The following is a 21,354-nucleotide window of genomic DNA, read 5'->3' on the forward strand; positions in this document are numbered from 1 at the left end:
ATTATATCTGATTTTCAAACTTGACATATTTATCATGCTCTAAATAAACTGTTTGTAAACACTGGTAATCAAGCATTAACTATAGTTCTATACCATTTTGAAATCTAAGTTTAGAACAAATGTCATCCAACACACCCAAGTACACAACTGTGACAGGTATGAGTGGGTAACCAACAGGTGCATTGTCCAAATTAACCGCTGACCTGTACTACTGACGTGACCCTGGCCCTCACCACACTCATATCTCATAGGATCTTAATCAGTTACACAACCTACTCATGATTTATGCCAGTTATCTCCCTTTGAATTAATGTATTAATTAGCATTATCTAATAATTCAAATTTGTCCAAGCATTGCAATCTGATGTATGTCTTAAATGAGTCATTGATTAATACACATTTAATAAAACTTTGTAAAAGATGATTTATAAAAGATAATTTTTGAGTTTCTTAGATGGAAACCTTTTGATTAATAAATACATGTCACAGCTGGTGCAGAACTCTTTTAAAAGGAGGTACATATGACAGTGGAACTCTTTTAACTGGAGGTGCAAGTCACAGTCATGAACTCCTTTAATATGAGATGAATGCCTCAGTGGAACTCTTAAAGAGAAGATGTATAAAGAATTTTTTTTCTTCTGAAAGCAGAAAATTAAGCATTGGAGGATAACAAGATAAATACAAAAGGGGATATAGGAAATTAGAGGGAGGGGAGGAATATTATCTTGGGTGTTGTTTTGTTAGTTATTGTGCCAACAAAACTCATCTTTTGAGGAATACAATATGGTAGACAGCACTACAACACCACCAAAGTTCCAACTTCCATACACAGTTATCCCCCCTGAATCAAAAGCTTTGGACTTACTCCTGTTCTTTGTGGTTCTTCGTGTATATGACCTTGAGTTGCCAGGGCGACTGTTGAATTTCAGAAGGGGAAGTGAAACAGACAATTTTTTTTAATGCAGACAAGTGACAAATTCCACATGTACCATGAACTAACTCCTCCGTGCCCATTTCCTTGGATTCTAAAATTACCTTTACCCTGAGGTGACAAAATTTCCACATTGTAACTTGCAAATGCTACACATTTGATAAAAAATATCAGATGTGTAGACAAAAACTTTGAGGCATGGATTAGCTGCAATTTCCTAATGAATTTCTAAGGTGGTAAATATGCTGCACTGACCTATTGACACAGAATATTTCACACACATAGTGTGAAAAAAATTCCCAGCCTACGTCATTTCATGCTTTATGATATAACACATAAACCATATGTATATCTGCCTCCCCTTACATCACTGTGATTTTATCTAATACACATGTATAAGACCTTGAACAACTCCAGGTAGTGAGATTTAGCATGCTGAATTACAATCTTACATTTTTGTGGGATTACGAAATAATCCTCCGACACAGCTCCTTTACTGGTGACGGGCTAATCCTTTGATATAACTACTTTTACTGGAGACATGCATGTTAATTGTTATGTTGATAATGGTGGGTGGTACTGTTGTCCAACCAAAACACAGGAATTAGCCGCCTGAAAAATCAGGATTACCAATTACAAGGCATTATAAATCACTGGCGATCTATACTGGAGGTGCAAATGGGGACTCACCTTTGTGAAGTAACCATGAACACATCTGCATTTTTTCCTCACCAAGGCTGAAAATTCTACACTTAGAATGAAATATTTTCCTTTATCTTTGCATTTCAATCATCGAGAACCCCAGATATCTGCAGTTTTAAAAGATTGAAAATTAAAACTGGACACATCATATACTTATATGAAACATTGGGGGAAATATCAAAAATAATTTATCTGAATAAACAACATAAATACCCTCAATAATCAATTGCATCATCAAATATTAATCTTACTGGATGGTCAGCATTTGTGTAGATACATGACCGATATAGACTCCTCTGTATGGAATTTGAATCAAACAGGAAAATATGGACCTATATATGATGCTTTGACACTTGTATCAGGAATAACAATGAGTGCATGGTGTATGCAATATATACTTTTGTTGAGAAATTCTACACATTTCACATGGCATAAATCAGTAAGTGTTTCGATCGGTCCAGTACTATGTTATCAGGCTGGGATTGTTGCACGCCCTCAGATCATGGAGTAGCCTGCTTGTTGGCTTAGAGTCAATACTGTAGCATATGACAAAATGGCAATGATGTGAGAAGCTGTCAATGTGAAGATCAGGCCACACAAAAAGAGACTCTACCGATTAAATCTATAGTTGGACTTGACAGCACCTGTGTACACACCACAGCTGCTGAATCGAGTCGGATATATAACACACTTTGTCACATTGCAAAATAACTCCCTCAGAACAAACTCTACTGGTTTGTAAAATGTGTAGACATAAATTCCGTAAAGCGGGCAATACTTGTGTCCAAAAAATAAACTTCCCGTTTCAATTTGAACTACCTCATTACATTTTTGGCTAAATCTTTGATGAAATAGGTTTTTCATTATGAGTTTCCATATAGATCTAATAATTGGGATATTCATATTCCTGAGCAGTTGGTTTTCCTTTTGAATGAAATATATTTTGTGTGTAGCTAAACAAATATGCATATCAAAATGGATGCCTCGGTAGCCGTGATCGCTAATGAGCTGACAGTCGTCAGTGTAGTCATGCATGAGCTTCAGACCACTCTCCCCTAGAACGTGGGTTCGAGCCGCTGGCGACAGGGGATGATGTCTGTTGGGTTTGTTGTTTCCCCACCGATGGCACGTTGGTTTTCCTCCAACATTCAAACAATATTTGTTCCCTCAGCGGCATCGTAATAAAAGCTCTACAGAGCTTATGTTGCTTGTTACCATGTACACGACAATAAATAAAGGTTATTTTCATTTTTTCAAAGTTAGTGAAGTGTGAAATATAGGTCACAGTGACCTACTTTTGATATAATGATGTAGTACTCCATAACCAAGATGTGCTGTCTGTTGTCTAGTCCTTTGCTAAAACCCTTACTATATTCTTAACTCTGTATTTGCTTTTAAATTGTTCGTATAATATATTATTTAAAAGAGCAAGTACGTAATTTCTCATGATTAACAACCTTTTAGTTATCGAGATAAATTCAAAATTTAATCTAGAAGTTGTGGCCCCCCTAATGTCCCATCTTTTAACCAATCATACACCAAAAACAAACGCATTACATTAGGTATTGAAAAGACGTGATGCAGATCAATGTATATATATGTCTGCAATACTCTTAATTCAATCCCATGGGCAGTTACAAACACATTCAGGACTTTGACAAATATAATGAAATAGTGATTATACTGTGACACTTAATCATTGTTATTTTACAATATATTTTCTTTAATTATAAAAAAAAGGAAAGAAAATAAAGATGTTTGCGTGTGTGCTACAGTGTCTGTTACAAATAGGTGTGGACAGGCCTGAGATCAAAGAAGCAAGAAACTCAAGTATACCCAATAGTTTTCTGATTTGCGACTTTAACAATTAATTGCCTTGAGTAAGTAGATAAGTTGCTGGTACAATGATAGTTTGCATATTTTTATATAATGTGTGTATTATGTATTGTAGACAATGTAATTGTTATACTCCTGGTATACAGCTATCCAGAAAGAAAAAAACATTAGTATGTAACTCTGATTAAAGGATTACTTTAAAGTAGTAATGCACATGTATACTTTCTCATATACCTTGCCATGTGAAATCTTACCTCATTGTGTTGATCTGTGTGTTGTACTGAAAATACGTGTAATGTTTCCTCAAACATAGGAAGTGACAGATTAGTGGAGGCTATGTATTCCTCCTGAGGCTACAGGCCTGAGAGTAGGAAGTTCTATAATCCACTGAACACATTTTCCCTCGGTATAAAGCACAACAAGTGCTCACAATAACAGGTTTCCTGTACAAATCTGTCCCCTACAATCTGTACACAAGCATGTGCTGTCCCCACACGACCTAGTCCGACCACATCTCGAAGCTCAAGTACACATCTGGTCTGAGTAATTAGTACACAACAGTACCCGACAAAGCCGAAGTCAAAAGGTATTGTGTGTCTATAACAATGGTATCAGCATATGTTTGTGGGCAGTGAGTGGATCTAATACATATCAAGTTACGTTTATGCTTGGTAAAATCAGTCAGATAGCCTATCCATGTCTCAGCTTGTTTCGTAATAGGTTAAAAGCCGCCTCCCCCCTCCCTCATCATGTTACCTTGACCTTATCCTGTGACAAAACTTACCCTTTGTTAAGATATTAACCTACCTGTTGAAAAATCAATCAATTTGGATCAGTTAATCCTGATTAGTCTTTGATCGGCGTCTATGATTGACATCACAGGAGTACATAAATTACGAACGTCTACACCGTACAAATACACAGGATGGATACACCCCTATACCCAGATACACCAATTTATCCCGGCTAAATATAAATCAGACTGCCGCCTGAACTCACCGTCTTCTTGCTCCACTACCATTTATAACAATTTAAATACACAGTTTTCCTATTCTACCCATACAAAAGACGGGATAAACATGTCCAAACATTTAAGTTTCAACGCAAATAAGATAATCAAATACCTCATTTATAAACAAGTAAGTACCACCAATTTAATATCTATACAGGCAATCACCAATATTATATCTACAGGTAAGATATCTACACGTTAGATATCCACAGGTAAGATATCTAACACATAATATATCCACAGGTAAGATATCTACACATAAGATATCCACAGGTAAGATATCTACACATTAGATATCCACAGGTAAGATATCTACACATTAGATATCCACAGGTAAGATATCTACACATAAGATATCCACAGGTAAGATATCTACACATTAGATATCCACAGGTAAGATATCTACACATTATATATCCACAGGTAAGATATCTACACATAAGATATCCGCAGGTAAGATATCTACACATTAGATATCCACAGGTAAGCTATGTACAAGGTAAGATATCTACACATTAGATATCCACAGGTAAGATATCTACACATAAGATATCCACAGGTAAGATATCTACACATTAGATGTCCACAGGTAAGATATCTACATATTAGATATCCACAGGTAAGCTTTGTACAAGGTAGGCTATGTACAAGGTAAGATATCTACAGGTAAGATATCTGCAAGTAGACATAAACAGGTAAGATATCTACAGATAAGCTATCTACAGGTTAGATGCACACAGGCAAGTCATCTAATGATAAGATATATAATGCATCTAAAGGTAAGATATCTACAGGCTAGATATTTACAGTAAGATATCTACAGGCTAGATATATTATCTACAGTAAGATATCTACAGGCTAGATATCTACAGTAAGATATATACAGGTTAGATATATTATCTACAGTAAGATATCTACAGGCTAGATATATTATCTACAGGGAAGACACCTGCAGGTAAGACATACAAGATTCTATACTAAAGATGCATGCAGGTAAGATATATAAATCTTGGGCCTGTCACAGCAGCTGAACATTACACATACACAGTCCAAAACACAAATTCATGAACAGATTGACAGATCCATGTGTACACACAGAAGGGCAACACAGACTTTACTATACAGAAACCTCAACATATTTTGTAGTTTACTTACTGTCTACTTATTTCATTTATGGTTCTCCATTCTTTAAAAAAAAAAAAAAAATTATTTTATATCCCACTAACTTAACCATATAATACCACCTACTTTAAAACATTGAGTGACTATGAAATGGTTCTATAGCCCATGTCATGACCACATATAAGTAGAGTTATGATGTCAAAATTAAAAACTTCATATTTTCCCCCCCAATTTTTAAGTTTAATTAAACATGAAAAAATAGCATGTCTTTAGTTTGTTTGACATAATAGCACAAGTACATATATTTAATACTATTTTAAGTACTACATAATAAGTAATATTTAATTTTCAGATCACATTCATTTTAAACTATTTAAAAAGTTTGAAAAAAATGAAGGCTATTATTCACATTATACCAGGGCAAATCTATGTATATCGGATATCATTACGTGCTTTTTATATTAGCAAAAGTCAATTATAGACAGACTAGAAGGAAATTTTATATTATGATATGTTAACCTGGCCCATAATTATATTCTCAATATCTTAGTTGAAAGACATGAAATACAGTTTATCTATTGAATAATCATTTTTTTGTGGATTTAGGCAGCATGAAATTTAATTAATGGTATATACTTAAAATAATTAATAACAGACTTGACACAGCATGTTTGACACACTTGTACAAGCAATGCAGGTTCAAATAGAAGATGTTATAAAATCCAACACATTTATCAACAAGAGATCCCAGAGGGATCTTGGCACCCACCATTGAATGATCTTTATAGGTTCCATGTCAGATTGATCTTTTCTCTATTTCCCCTTACTCTTACTAATCTGTGTAAATTCAGAAACATCCCTCCAGCACTTTTCAAACAAGGGGAACTTATAATATAAAATTTGAGATTTAGCGATAATGGCTGTCTTTCGACCATGTTTTCAGATTGGTCCAAAAATGCAATACGACGGATTAAGGGGAACCTACATATGAAATTTGAGAAAGATCCCTTCAGTACCTTCTGTAAAATAGTGATAACAAGCTTCAACTGTCAAAATCCAAGATGGCTGCTTGTCAGCCGTGGTGTTTTCAGATTGGCTCCAAAATGCAACAAGAGCTGTTGGAGAACAGCATAGCTTGTCTCGCAAATGTTTGTCAATAAATAATTAGAATATATTAATTGGAATGGTTTCGCAAATTGCATTAATGATATTTATATTGTTTACTTGATCAGATTATGTTTTGTGAATTCATGCAATTTTCAAAACCATACCAATTTATATATATATAAATTATTTATTGACAAACATTTGGGAGACAAATTATGCTATTGTAGATTAAATGAAGATATTAAACACAAATGTAATTGCTTTTGGACATATTTCTTCAATTTTTTGACAACATATCCTAATGATAGTTGTCTCCCTTGAAAAATGTGGACCGGTATAAATTGTCTATTGTGACGTTTTCATATTGTTTTATATTCAGTTTCACCCCAAGAAAGGATAGTGTAACTCCATAGGGACTCTTTTACCAAATATCAGCACCCTAGTCCAATCATAAAGTGATGTGTTAAAAAGCTTTCAACATTTGCACGAAATTTTTTGAAAAATGTGTTTTTTCCTCAAAAAAACATTTCAGTTTAACTCAGGAAAAGGATAGTTTAACCCCAACAGGGAACCTAATACCATGTATTACTATGCCTTTCAACACTCACAATATAAACTTAACACAAAGTCCAAAGATTTAAAAACAAAAACAAACAAGAGATCCCAGAGGGATCTTGGCGCCCACCATTGAATGTTCTTCATAGGTTCCATGTCAGATTGATCTTTTCTCTACTTTTCTCTTCTTCTAAGTCTTACTAATAATCTGTGTAAATTCAGATGAAACCTCTAGTACTTTTCAAACAAGGGAAACCTATATATAAAATTTAAGATTTAGGCACCAAGGGGAACCTATATATGGAATTTGAGAAAGATTCCTTAACTACTTTCTGAGAAATAGCGATAACAAACTTCAATTGTCAAAATCCAAGATGGCTGCCTGTCAGCCATGTTGTTTTCCGATTGGTCTCAAAATGCAATATGCATAACTATAGGCACCTGGGGGAACCTCGATATGAAATTTCAGGAAGATCCCTTCATTAGTTTCTTAAAAATAGCGATAACCAGTTTCAATTTTCAAAATCCAAGATGGCTGCCTGTCGGCCATGTTGTTTTCTGATTAGTCTCAAAAATGCAATATGCATAACTAGGCACCAAGGGGAACCTACATATGAAATTTGAGAAAGATCCCTTCAGTACTTTCTCAGAAATAGCGATAACAAACTTCAATTGTCAAAATCCAAGATGGCTGCCTGTCGGCCATGTTGTTTTCCGATCAGTCCCAAAATGCAATGTGCATAACTAAGCACTAAGGGGAACCTACATATGAAATTTGAGAAAGATCCCTTCAGTACTTTCTCAACAAGAGATCCCAGAGGGATCTTGGCGCCCACCATTGAATGATCTTCATAGGTTCCATGTCAGATTGATCTTTTCTCTACTTTTCCCTTCCTCTAAGTCTTACTAATCTGTGTAAATTCAGAACCAGCCCTCTATAGCTAGTACTTTTCAAACAAGGGGAACCTATATATAAAATAATAATGGCTGTCTGTCGACCATGTTGTTTTTGGATTGGTCCCAATATGCAAAACTAGGCACTGAGGGGAACCTACATATGAAATTTGAGAAAGATCCCTTCAGTACTTTCTGAGAAATAGCGATAACAAACTTCAATTGTCAAATTCCAAGATGGCTGCCTGTCGGCCATGTTGTTTTCTGATTAGTCTCAAAATGCAATATGCATAACTAGGCACCGAGGGGAACCTGTGTATGAAATTTGAGAAAGATCCCTTCATTACTTTCTGAGAAATAGCGATAACAAACTTCAATTGTCAAAATCCAAGATGGCTGCCTGTCGGCCATGTTGTTTTCTGATTGGTCTCAAAATGCAATATCCATAACTAGGCACCAAGAGGAACCTACTTATGAAATTTGAGAAAGATCCCTTCAGTGCTTTCTGAGAAATAGCGATAACAAACTTCAATTGTCGAAATCCAAGATGGCTGCCTGTCGGCCATGTTGTTTTTCGATTAGTCTCAAAATGCAATATGCATAACTAAGCATCAAGGGGAACCTAAATATGAAATTTGAGAAAGATCCCTTCAGTACTTTCTGAGGAATAGCGATAACAAACTTCAATTGTCAAAATCCAAGATGGCTGCCTGTCGGCCATGTTGTTTTCCGATTGGTCTCAAAATGCAATATGCATAACTAGGCACCAGGGGGAACCTACATATGAAATTTCAAGAATATCCCTTTATTAGTTTCTTAGAAATAGCGATAACAAATTTCAATTGTCGAAATCCAAGATGGCTGCCTGTCAGCCATGTTGTTTTTCGATCAGTATCAAAATGCAATATGCATAACTAAGCACCGAGGGGAACCTAAATATGAAATTTGGGAAAGATCCCTTCAGTACTTTCTCAGAAATAGCGATAACAAACTTCAATTGTCAAAATCCAAGATGGCTGCCTGTCGGCCATGTTGTTTTCTGATTGGTCTCAAAATGCAATATGCATAACTAGACACCGCGGGGAAGCTACATATGCAATTTCAGTATGATCCCTTCATTAGTTTCTTAGAAATAGTGATAACAAACTTCAATTGTCGAAATCCAAGATGGCTGCCTGTCGGCCATGTTGTTTTCCGATTAGTCTCAAAATGCAATATGCGTAACTAAGCATCAAGGGGAAAATTAATATGAAATTTGAGAAAGATCCCTTCAGTACTTTCTTAGGAATAGCGATAACAAACTTCAATTGTCAAAATCCAAGATGGCTGCCTATTGGCCATGTTGTTTTCCGATTGGTCTCAAAATGCAATATGCATAACTAGGCACCAAGAGGAACCTACATATGAAATTTGGGAGAGATCCCTTCAGTGCTTTCTGAGAATTAGCGATAACAAACTTAAATTGTCAAAATCCAAGATGGCTGCCTGTCGGCCATGTTGTTTTCCGATTGGTCTCAAAATGCAATATGCATAACTAGGTACCAAGGGGAACCTACATATGAAATTTGAGAAAGATCCCTGCAGTACTTTCCGAGAAATAGCGATAACAAGAATTGTTTACGGACGGACGGAGGGACGGGGGGACGGAGGGACGGACGGACGGACAGACGGACGGACGACGGACCACGGACGCAGGGCGATTTGAATAGCCCACCATCTGATGATGGTGGGCTAAAAATATCGATAACAAACTTCAATTGTCAAAATCCAAGATTGCTGCCTGTCGGCCATGTTGTTTTCCGATCGATCCCAAAATGCAATATGCATAACTAGGCACCAAGGGAAACCCACATATGAAATTTGAGAAAGATCCCTTCAGTACTTTCTCAGAAATAGCGATAACAAACTTCAATGGTCAAAATCCAAGATGGCTGCCTGTCGGCCATGTTGCTTTCCGATCGGTCCCAAAACGCAATATGCATAACAAGGCACCAAGGGGAACCTACATATGAAATTTGAGAAAGATCCCTCCTGTACTTTCTCAGAAATAGCGATAACAAACTTCAATGGTCAAAATCCAAGATGGCTGCCTGTCGGCCATGTTCTTTTCCGATCGGTCCCAAAATGCAATATGCATAACTAGGCACCAAGGGGAACCTACATATGAAATTTGAGAAAGATCCCTTCAGTACTTTCTCAGAAATAGCGATAACAAACTTCAATGGTCAAAATCCAAGATGGCTGTCTGTCGGCCATGTTGTTTTCCGATCAGTCCCAAAATACAATATGCATAACTAGGCACCAAGGGGAACCAACATATGAAATTTGAGAAAGATCCCTTCAGTACTTTCTAAGGATTAGCGATAACAAGAATTGTTTACGGACGGACGGACGACGGACCACGGACGCAGGGCGATTTGAATAGCCCACCATCTGATGATGGTGGGCTAAAAAAACACAGATTTAAAAAGAAAAAATCCTATTTTTTTTTTTAAAGTTTTACTCCAGGAAGGGATTGTCTTACTCCATAGGGACTCTATTGCCAAATATCAGCACCCTTGTACAATTATATAGTGATGTATTAAAACCTCTTAAAACTTGCACCAAAAACTTTAACGCAGAAATATTCTAAGTCCAAAAATTTGAAAATTCTGGTTTTTTCCCCAAAAAATCTTTTAGTTTAACTCTGGCAGGGGATAGTCTAACCCCAGAGGAACTCTATTGCCAATTATCAGCACCCTAGTACAATTATAAAGTGATGTATTAATACCTTTCGACACTTGCACCAAAAACTTAACGCAAAAATGTTCAAAAATCTGTTTTTTTTCCAAAAAATCTTTTAGTTTAACTCCGGCAGGGGATAGTTTGACCCCCACAGGGACCATATTACCATAAATTACTATGCCTTTCAACACTTGCACCAAAAATTTAACATTTGGAAAACCAACGCTGACGCCGACGCCGGAGTGACAACATAAGCTCTCACTCTTCTTCGAAGAGACAAGCTAATAAGCATAACTAGGGACCAAGGGGTCCCTACATATGAAATTTGAGAAAGATCCCTTCAGTACCTTCTGTAAAATAGTGATAACAAACTTCAACTGTCAAAATCCAAGATGGCTGTCTGTTGGCCATGTTGTTATCGGACTGGTCCCAAAATGAAATATGTGTAACTAGGGACCAAAGGCAACCTATATATCAAATTTGAGAAAGATCCCTTCAGTTCTTTCTGAGAAATAGCGATAACAAACTTCAGCTGTCAAAATCCAAGATGGCTGTCTGTAGGCCATGTCGTTATCCGACTGGTCCCAAAATGAAATATGCATAACTAGGGACCAAGGAGCCTACCTATGAAATTTGAGAAAGATCCCTTCAGTACTTTCTGAGAAATAGTGATAACAAACTTCAATTGTCAAAATCCAAGATGGCTGCCTGTCGGCCATGTTGTTTTTCCGATCGGTCCTAAAATGCAATATACATAACTACAGACCAAGGGGTACCTACTTATGAAATTTGAGAAAGATCCCTTCAGTACTTTCTCAGCAATAGCGATAACAAGAATTGTTTACAGACGGTCGGATGGAGGGACGGACGGACGGACGGCGGCCATGGACGCAAGGCAATTTAAACAAGAGATCACAGAGGGATCTTGGCGCCCACCATTGAATGATCTTTATAGGTTCCATGTCAGATAGATCTTTTCTCTTTTTTTTTTCCCTTCCTCTTACTAATCTGTGTAAATTAAGAAACATCACTCCAGTGCTTTTTAAACAAGGGAAACTTATATATGAAATTTGAGATTTAGCAATAATGGCTGTCTGTTGACAATGTTTTCTGATTGATCCAAAAATGCAATACGACGGACCAAGGGGAACCTACATATGAAAATTGAGAAAGATCCCTTCAGTACCTTCTGTAAAATAGCAATAACAAACTTCAGTTGTCAAAATCCATGATGACTGTCTGTTGGCCATGTCGTTATCCGACTGGTCCCAAAATGAAATATGCACAACTAGGGACCAAGGGCAACAGATATATCAAATTTGAGAAAGATCCCTTCAGTTCTTTCTTAGAAATAGCGATATCAAACTTCAATTGTCAAAATCCAAGATGGCTGCTTGTCGGCCATGTTGTTATCCAACTCGTCCCAAATTGAAATATGCACAACTAGGGACCAAGGGCAACCTATATATCAAATTTCAGAAAGATCCCTTCAGTTCTTTCTGAGAAATATCGATAACAAACTTCAATTGTCAAAATCCAAGATGGCTGTCTGTCGGCCATGTTGTTATCTGATTGGTCTCAAAATGCAATATGCATATCTAGGGACCAAGGGCAACCTACATATGAAATTTGAGAAAGATCCCTTCAGTACTTTCTCAGAAATAGTGATAACAAGCTTCAATTGTCAAAATCCAAGATGGCTGTCTGTAGGCCATGTTGTTTTCGAATCGGTCCCAAAATGCAATCTGCATAACTAGGGACCAAGGGCAACCTACATATAAAATTTGAGAAAGATCCCTTCAGTACTTTTTCAGAAATAGCGATAACAAACTTCAATTGTCAAAATCCAAGATGGCTGCCTGTCGGCCATGTTGTTTTCCGATTGGTCTCAAAATGCAATATGCATAACTAGGGACCAAGGGCAACCTACGCCTGAAATTTGAGAAAGATCCCTTCAGTACTTTCTCAGAAATAGTGATAACAAACTTCAATTGTCAAAATCCAAGATGGCTGCCTGTCGGCCATGTTGTTTTCCGATTGGTCCCAAAATGCAATATGCATAACTAGGCACCAAGAGGAACCTACATATGAAATTTGAGAAAGATCCCTTCAGTGCTTTCTGAGAAATAGCGATAACAAACTTCAATTGTCAAAATCCAAGATGGCTGCCTGTCAGCCATGTTGTTTTCTGATTGGTCTCAAAATGCAATATGCATAACTAGGCACCAAGGGGAACCTATATATGAAATTTGAGAAAGATCCCTTCAGTACTTTCTGAGAAATAGCGATAACAAGAATTGTTTACGGCCGGCCGGCCGGCCGGCCGGACGACGGACCACGGATGCAAGGCGATTTGAATAGCCCAACATCTGATGATGTGGGCTAAAAATATTACATTGGATTTCGTGTTATTTTATCAGTGACTGCCAGTGTCAAGTTCGTATAACAGGAACAGGAAACGACCTAAATAAACTCGGTTTCTCCGATCTCTGTGCTTTGGCAATTGAAAATAATATGGAATATTTTAAACTTCATAGCGAACATAAGAATGTCTCTATGATAAACATAAATGATTTTAGCTGTAATTGTCAGCGAGTCCTTCGATTGTATGTCAAATTAGGAATACGTGGATGAAACAGGGATGTATGACCCCCGATTTGAGGTGCTACGATTTTACTGTGTCGCGAATAAGAAAAATCTTTAAGGTTTTATTATTTTAATACATGTATTTTTATACAATTAGTAATAGTAATATGACAATTTGACATCAGTAAAAGCACAAACAAAAACACCGTTTATTAACAATAATAACACAAATATTTTCATCCAAAATTGACCCAAGTCTTGACAACCATTACGGACCAAATCTAAGATGGCGACGTGCATTTCGGCTTATTGCATAAGTGGGTTAATTGGGTAAAAAGTCCCCGCAAATAGGCAACCCAATTAAGCGGAATGCATTGTATTTCAAAGAACACCGTATAGCTTTGACACACTTGAGTCATCACATATAGATAATTAAACATTGTTTTTAGTGTTCAGTAAACATGTCTCCTGTATGAACAGTTACATTGACACTTTCTCAGGGCTGCGAAACGTGCTGCCTCGACACAGATTTTTCTTGTAACACTCGGAACTCCGCAATGTACATAAGGAAAAACACACACATTAGAGAAACCTCGAATTGACACCAAAGAAACACACACATTAGAGAAACCTCGAATTGACACCAAAGAAACATTTACTCTAATAACCATACACAAGCCTCGCACAAGTCATGGACGATAATGATAGTATAAAACTGCTCACTTTCATCATGTCGTTTTCGTGTGTTCTCTTTACCCGAGTTATTACGGTAGAGCTGTGTTTCCGGTCATGCGCAAAACAAACTGCACGTATGTCAACCAAACAACATGGCTTCCTTGATTGAAGCGTGACTCAATACGATGTCTTTTCATCAGTACATATCATGACTTCATCAGTAATGTTCTACTAAGAAGTAAGAACTAATCAAAGTATTCATTTAACATAAACAAATCCATGTTCATAATATCGAAGGCCTCTCCTGTTCTAGCTCTAAACGTCCGGACAGGGCTACAACCTTACAAGACTACAGCCAACGGGTAACCGGGTACGGGTCAGGTTGTAAAGACCGAGTACCCGGGGCAAAATATTTGTACCTGTGACAGCCCTAGTATGTATCCTACACCTTCAAACTTATCCTCACACAATCGAAGCTGTCGTGAGGATATTAAGTCTAGTTGGATTTGGTATTGTTTAACGTCCTATCGACACAATCAGTTCGACTTGAGGACGATAAGCTGGTCAAAATCATAAAAGAACTTAAGAAAAATGTGGAACAGTCAACTTCACCACAGACAAGACTGAATGACAATGGTATACTGAATTATTGTCCGAGTGTTCTGATTAAAGGTGAGGAGAAGACCGCACTGTATTATTCATCATTTTAATACATTAAAAAAACAAATACAAAATGGCCATATAACCTTGTGGATCAAAAGGGCAATGGACTCCACTCAAGAACACAGTTCAGATTTAAATACCTAAAGCTATATTTTATTGAAGAAGCAGGCATGAATACAAATGTATAACATTAGCATCTACGTCAATAAGTCTACCGAAATATACATAGCAGAGATAGACAGATTGTGTTTCTCAGGCAAGGAATGAACCTGGCAAATAGCTTTTCAGACAAGTAAAGTTGAAATCTGCCAAAACAACCTCAATGTTATACTATACAGGGGGGCTATAGGTACTCTAGACTTCATAGGAATACAAATAGCTATTTTATTCAAATTTTTAAGGACAACTCTATTGATCTTGGATATCTTTATACATACAAATGTATTCACAGTCCTGTCTATAGGTAAATATGCTGGACCAGAAAGTTTAAGAGTCGATTTAGAGTGATTTTCTGTGATTATACATAAACCACGCAGCCTGGGAATACCTTTAAAATGAGAAATTTCGCCAAGAAAATTTTGGAATCTTCAAGATTGGCATCGAATACTTCCAATAGATGTTAATGGTAGGTTCTTAACCATTTTTGGTGTAAGTTTTTCGTAATTCAACCAATCACAATAGAACTAGAAAATATCTATATAAGAAGTCTCCCATGCAATTTTGTAGGATTGGTTGAAGGTTTTTTTGGTAAACAGTAAATGTCACCTAGATCTTGGAACCTTGAAACACAAATTCATCTTAACATGTTCTCATAAATGACCTTTTCATATAGGTCAATTAAAATCCCTCAAGAAATGAAATCACTAACGAGTGATGTCCAAGATTTTCTATAAACAGTAATGGTGACCTTGACCTTGGCACCCTCAAATACATATACACCCAGAGAAGTTGATGTCTTAGATGCTGTATGGACAAATGCCCGAATCCCATGTATCCCTATACAAGAGTGTAGGTGTCTTAAGTTGCTGTTTTGACAGATGGCCAAGTATAATCTATACATCCAGGAGTGACAATGTCTTAGACATGGTATGGACAGATGCCCAAGTCCCATCTATATACATTCAGGTGTGTCATTGTCTTAGACATGGTATGGACAGATGCCCAAGTCCCATCTATATACATTCAGGTGTGTCATTGTCTTAGACATGGTATGGACAGATGCCCAAGTCCCATCTATATACATTCAGGTGTGTCATTGTCTTAGACATGGTATGGACAGATGCCCAAGTCCCATCTATATACATTCAGGTGTGTCATTGTCTTAGACATGGTATGGACAGATGCCCAAGTCCCATCTATATACATTCAGGTGTGTCATTGTCTTAAGACACTGTATTGACAGATACCCGCCAAAATCCCATCCCTATACACTATGGGATATTGATGTCTATGAACAGACGATTTGATAAACAGGCGCCCCATAAGCTTGAAGGCTGAGAGGCTAAATCTATCATCACCTATAGTAATCAAGGGTTTATGATGATGGCGTAAGCTTATACTCAAGGTCTAAAAGGCCAGATCTATTACAGGGTTTATATCCTCACAATATCCTCGTCACTGTTGTGACGTATGGATTATAGTCATATACTATGGACAGAGACTTGACCATGAACGACTATTGTAATGACCACCAGTGGACAGATTCTCATTATCTAATACACTTTGATGGTGATAGATTACAATATCTATAACAAAGTCATGTACACCTTATTGTCTTTAATGAATAAAATTCTGCTACAATTAACAACTGTCCGCCTCCCTGTGGCCATTACCCAGGTAAGTTCCCCAGCAGAGATAACCGTTCCATGTACAGCAATCAGTAAGCAGAAGATGATAGATAAGCTGATACTATTTTACTATAAATCACTCCAGTCATCAATATTTAATATGACATTGATCTTCACTGGAGGTTTGCCACTACAATTTACTCTACACTTACATCACAAAACGTTCATGACATGCAAGGCAATTGCATTACAGTATCAAAGCATTTCACCTTACAGGTATCACAGCATCACCTAGGCTGATGCATAGAAAGCTAGAGTTGAGATATTACTAGACATAGACAGTCAAGTGTTGAGATACTATATGATGTAGACCGTCAGAAATGAGATACTACCCGATACAGACTGCCAGAGTTCAGATACTCCCTCATGTAGACCGTCAGCGTTCAGATACTACCTGATGTAGACCGTCAGAGTTCAGATACTACCTGATACAGACTATCAGAGTTCAGATACTACCTGATACAGACTATCAGAGTTCAGATACTACCTGATACAGACTATCAGAGTTCAGATACTACCCGATGTAGACTGTCAGAGTTCAGATACTACCTGATGTAGACTGTCAGCGTTCAGATACTACCCGATGTAGACTGTCAGAGTTCAGATACTACCCGATGTAGACTGTCAGAGTTCAGATACTACCTGATACAGACCGTCAGAGTTCAGATACTACCCGATACAGACTGTCAGAGTTCAGATACTCCCTCATGTAGACCGTCAGAGTTCAGATACTACCCGATGCAGACTATCAGAGTTCAGATACTACCCGATGCAGACTATCAGAGTTCAGATACTACCCGATGCAGACTGTCAGAGTTCAGATACTACCTGATGTAGACTGTCAGAGTTCAGATACTACCTGATGTAGACTTTCAGAGTTCAGATACTCCCTCATGTAGACCGTCAGAGTTCAGATACTACTCGATGTAGACTGTCAGAGTTCAGATACTACCTGATGCAGACTATCAGAGTTCAGATACTATCCGATGTAGACTTTCAGAGTTCAGATACAACATACCTCATGCAGACTGTCAGAGTTCAGATACTACCCGATGCAGACTATCAGAGTTCAGATACTACCCGATGCAGACTGTCAGAGTTCAGATACTACCTGATGCAGACTATCAGAGTTCAGATACTACCTGATGTAGACTGTCAGAGTTCAGATACTACCCGATGTAGACTGTCAGCGTTCAGATACTACCCGATGTAGACTGTCAGAGTTCAGATACTACCCGATGCAGACTGTCAGAGTTCAGATACTACCCGATGCAGACTGTCAGAGATCAGATACTACCTGATACAGACTTTCAGAGTTCAGATACTACCTCAATAGACTGTCAGTGTTCAGATACTACCCAATGTAGACTTTCAGAGTTCAGATACTACCCGATGCAGACTATCAGAGTTCAGATACTACCCGATGCAGACTGTCAGAGTTCAGATACTACCTGATGTAGACCGTCAGAGTTCAGATACTACCCGATGTAGACTTTCAGAGTTCAGATACTACCTGATGTAGACCGTCAGAGTTCAGATACTACCTGATGTAGACCGTCAGAGTTCAGATACTACCTGATGTAGACCGTCAGAGTTCAGATACTACCCAATGTAGACTTTCAGAGTTCAGATACTACCTCATGTAGACCGTCAGAGTTCAGATACTACCTGATGTAGACCGTTGAGATACAACCTGATGTAAACCGTTGAGATACAACCTGATGTAAACTGTTGAGATACAACCTGATGTAGACCATCCTAGTTGAGATACTACCTGATGTAGACCGTTGAGATACAACCTGATGTAGACCGTCCTAGTTGAGATACTACCTGATGTAGACCGTTGAGATACAACCTGATGTAGACCGTTGAGATACAACCTGATGTATACCGTTGAGATACTACCTGATGTAGACTGTTGAGATACAACCTGATGTATACCGTTGAGATACAACCTGATGTAAACTGTTGAGATACAACCTGATGTAGACTGTTGAGATACAACCTGATGTAGACCATCCTAGTGGAGATACTACCTGATGTAGACCGTTGAGATACAACCTGATGTAGACCGTTGAGATACAACCTGATGTAAACTGTTGAGATACAACCTGATGTAGACCGTTGAGATACTACCTGATGTAGAGCGTTGAGATACAACCTGATGTAGACCGTTGAGATACTACCTGATGTAGACCGTTGAGATACAACCTGATGCTGATGTAGACCGTTGAGATACTACCTGATGTAGACCGTTGAGATACAACCTGATGTAGACCGTTGAGATACAACCTGATGTAAACTGTTGGGATACAACCTGATGTAAACTGTTGAGATACAACCTGATGTAAACTGTTGAGATACTACCTGATGTAGACCATCCTAGTTGAGATACTACCTGATGTAGACCGTTGAGATACAACCTGATGTAGACCGTCCTAGTTGAGATACTACCTGATGTAGACCGTTGAGATACAACCTGATGTAGACCGTTGAGATACAACCTGATGTAAACTGTTGAGATACAACCTGATGTAGACCGTTGAGATACAACCTGATGTAGACCGTTGAGATACAACCTGATGTAGACCGTTGAGATACAACCTGATGTAGACCGTTGAGATACAACCTGATGTAAACTGTTGAGATACAACCTGATGTAGACCGTTGAGATACTACCTGATGTAGACCGTTGAGATACAACCTGATGTAAACCGTTGAGATACAACCTGATGTAGACTGTTGAGATACAACCTGATGTAGACCATTGAGATACAACCTGATGTAGACCGTTGAGATACTACCTGATGTAGACCGTTGAGATACAACCTGATGTAGACCGTCCTAGTTGAGATACCACCTGATGTAGACCGTCCTAGTTGAGATACAACCTGATGTAGACCGTCCTAGTTGAGATACAACCTGATGTAGACCGTTGAGATACTACCTGATGTAGACCGTCCTAGTTGAGATACAACCTGATGTAGACCGTCCTAGTTGAGATACAACCTGATGTAGACCGTTGAGATACCACCTGATGTAGACCGTTGAGATACTACCTGATGTAGACCGTTGAGATACAACCTGATGTAGACCGTCCTAGTTGAGATACCACCTGATGTAGACCGTCCTAGTTGAGATACCACCTGATGTAGACCGTCCTAGTTGAGATACCACCTGATGTAGACCGTTGAGATACTACCTGATGTAGACCGTCCTAGTTGAGATACAACCTGATGTAGACCGTTGAGATACTACCTGATGTAGACCGTTGAGATACTACCTGATGTAGACCGTCCTAGTTGAGATACAACCTGATGTAGACCGTCCTAGTTGAGATACAACCTGATGTAGACCGTTGAGATACTACCTGATGTAGACCGTCCTAGTTGAGATACAACCTGATGTAGACCGTCCTAGTTGAGATACAACCTGATGTAGACCGTTGAGATACCACCTGATGTAGACCGTTGAGATACTACCTGATGTAGACCGTTGAGATACAACCTGATGTAGACCGTCCTAGTTGAGATACCACCTGATGTAGACCGTCCTAGTTGAGATACCACCTGATGTAGACCGTCCTAGTTGAGATACCACCTGATGTAGACCGTTGAGATACTACCTGATGTAGACCGTCCTAGTTGAGATACAACCTGATGTAGACCGTTGAGATACTACCTGATGTAGACCGTTGAGATACTACCTGATGTAGACCGTCCTAGTTGAGATACAACCTGATGTAGACCGTCTTCAACAACACCGTGAAGACTATGGAGTTTCAAAATGGCAACCATTGATAACAGATGTCAATCAAGTACTAGACAATTGGTGATGACACAACTGTGGTATACATGATAGGAATGGTTTATATGTCAAAACAACTCACCCACAGACACCGGACTCTCACATCACCATCACTGATCACAGACTGGGGCGACATTCCTACTTTAGGTTGAAACAGCCTATCAGACAAAATATTGATTTAATCTGGAACCATTGATCAAAACATAGGATGATGACAATGTACATCATATTACTTTTGGATTTTGTTTACATTTCCTATAGGGATAATAAAACACTAGAACAGAGTCAGATAGATGTCAGCTTCACACACATTTTCACTTCTGCTATCAAACATAAACACCATTCATAATACATGACGATTTCCAACAAAGAACATTAGCAGGACAAACATTTATCAGCATTCCCTTCTCTTGTCTTGTACAAATCCATCTGACATTCACCCATGTAGAGTTAATTTATCCTTTAATAACTTTTGTTGAATATACTTATGAATGAATAAAATATCATAATTCTGAATATGAAGAGTATGACTCATTGCTAAATCAAATCAGCTTAAAAACCACTAAAAATACTACTTAGATGGCCCTTTGTCCAAGTTAAATAAGAAAACTTACGCAATACAAGTTATTGTGACCCCTGCTTCCATGCAAATAAATGTCATTATTCTAGATGTAGCAACAGGGACCTTGACATTAACTTTGCAGCCCTGCAACACAAACTCATCCAGGTTATGCTCATACAATGTGTAAGTAACTCAAACTTTTTGTTCAACAGATACATAGTAGATTTCAAATATTTGGTCAGTTGTTCAGATGTTAGCATATTAGAAAACACAGCTTCTTTAAATCCAAGCATTTGGTCCCCATATTCTGTTTTTGAGGTAGCTGATGTAG

At 38.0% G+C, this 21,354-nt stretch overlaps 1 protein-coding gene across 3 annotated transcripts in view; it reads right to left on the minus strand.

Moving 5' to 3' along the window:
- The window catches only part of LOC117333956 (G protein-activated inward rectifier potassium channel 3-like), a 68,186-nt gene that overhangs the window by 31,921 nt on the left and 14,911 nt on the right, over window positions 1-21,354 (minus strand). Inside the window, exon 1 of one of the 3 annotated variants that reach the window (XM_033893394.1) lies at window positions 4,277-4,405. The exons of 1 other annotated variant lie outside the window; for it this stretch is intronic. The gene's annotated coding sequence lies outside the window, so the exon portion shown is untranslated. Of the gene's footprint in view, window positions 1-3,723; window positions 4,038-4,276; window positions 4,406-21,354 lie in introns of those variants that run through there. One more of the 3 variants, XM_033893377.1, reaches the window with a different exon arrangement.

This window comes from Pecten maximus, chromosome 1, assembly GCF_902652985.1.
Source record: "Pecten maximus chromosome 1, xPecMax1.1, whole genome shotgun sequence".
Lineage (NCBI taxonomy): Eukaryota > Metazoa > Mollusca > Bivalvia > Pectinida > Pectinidae > Pecten > Pecten maximus.